The sequence below is a fragment of the Scylla paramamosain genome, chromosome 5 (assembly GCF_035594125.1).
Source record: "Scylla paramamosain isolate STU-SP2022 chromosome 5, ASM3559412v1, whole genome shotgun sequence".
In the NCBI taxonomy this organism is placed as follows: Eukaryota; Metazoa; Arthropoda; class Malacostraca; order Decapoda; family Portunidae; genus Scylla; species Scylla paramamosain.
In genome coordinates, this window is record NC_087155.1 from 18,533,186 (window position 1) to 18,534,855 (window position 1,670).

Sequence of the window (1,670 nt, forward strand, 5' to 3'; positions counted from 1 at the left end):
CCTCCTCCTCCTCCTCCTCCTCCTCCTCCTCACCTGTTCTTCATTCACAAACTTGTCGCTCTCCAACCTTCCCTTAATCTTCTCTCTCACTCCTCTCCCACACACACACCTGTTTGCTACCTCACACATCTGTCTAATTCCCAAAACACACCTGTTTCTTCTTCCAAACGTGTCTAATTTCTATAACATTCCTAGTTTAATTTCGTTTTTTTTTTCCTTACATGTTTGTATCTTTCACCATTTGAACATGTGTCACTTCACCACACACCTGCTCTTCTGCCACACACCTGAGGAAGAGGAAGAGGAAAGTGGCAGGAGGAAGACTGTAAGAGGAAGGAAGAAGAGGAAAGTGGGAGGAGGAAAGTGGCAGGAGGAAGACTGTAAGAGGAATGAAGAAGAGGAAAGTGACAGGAGGAAGACTGTAAGAGGAAGGAAGAAGAGGAAAGTAGTAGAAGTTAGAGGAAGGAGGAAGAGGAAACTGGGAGAAGGAAGTCTGTTAGGAGGAAGAGAAAATGAAGTGATGAGTCAGAAGAAAGAATAATTAATTGAGAGGAACAAATGCGAAATCACAAGTCATGTCATAAGCCAATGTGTAGTCCACTCATGTGACTCAAGGCAGTAAGTAAAGACATATTTCTCCACCACACATCTGCTCCACCACACATGTGCTCCACCACACACACCTGCCAGTCTCAAGATGGCTGCGCAAAGCGATTTGATATTATTCCGGAAATTGAAATATAATGAACTTAGTTGGTTTTCTTATACTCGTAAGCTCGATTCACTCTTCCTCTCTCTCTCTCTCTCTCTCTCTCTCTCTCTCTCTCTCTCTCTCTCTCTCTCTCTCTCTCTCTCTCTCTCTCTCTCTCTCTCTCTCTCTCTCTCTCTCTCTCTCTCTCTCTCTCTCTTCCCCCTCTCTTCCTCTCTCCCTTTTCTCATTTCCTCCACTTCCATCGCTTCCCATCACTTCATCCTCCGGTTCATTTCTCATCTCTTCCATCCTGCCTACGTTTTCCCTTCTCTCTCTTTCTTTTTCTCTCTCTCTGTCTCATTCTCTATCTCAATTCCATTTCTCATTCTTTGTGTTGTCTGTTTCATCTTTGTTTGTTTTTTTCTTTTATTTGTTTCTTGTTTCCTGTCTTGTGTCATTCGTTAATTCTTTATTTTTTCTCTCTTTTTCTCTGGTGTGCTTTCTTTCTTCCTCCTTCCCTCTTTCTTCTCTTCCTTGCCTCATTAGCCCGTCATTTTTCCTCCCCCTTTTCTCTCTCTCTCTCTCTCTCTCTCTCTCTCTCTCTCTCTCTCTCTCTCTCTCTCTCTCTCTCTCTCTCTCTCTCTCTCTCTCTCTCTCTCTCTCATTATTTTCCTCCCTCTCTCTGTCCATCTTCTCTTCTTATTTTCCTCTTATCCCATCTTTCTTAACTATTATCTCTCTGTTTCCCTCCTCCTCCTCCTCCTCCTCCTCCTACTCCTCCTCCTCCTCCTCCTCCTCCTCCTCCACCTCCTCCTCCTTAACGTGAATCTTTTCCTCATTTCCTTTCAGATTTTTTCCATCTTCCATTCCTTTCCATCCCTTCCCCCCATTCTCTCTCTCTCTCTCTCTCTCTCTCTCTCTCTCTCTCTCTCTCTCTCTCTCTCTCTCTCTCTCTCTCTCTCTCTCTCTCTCTCTCTCT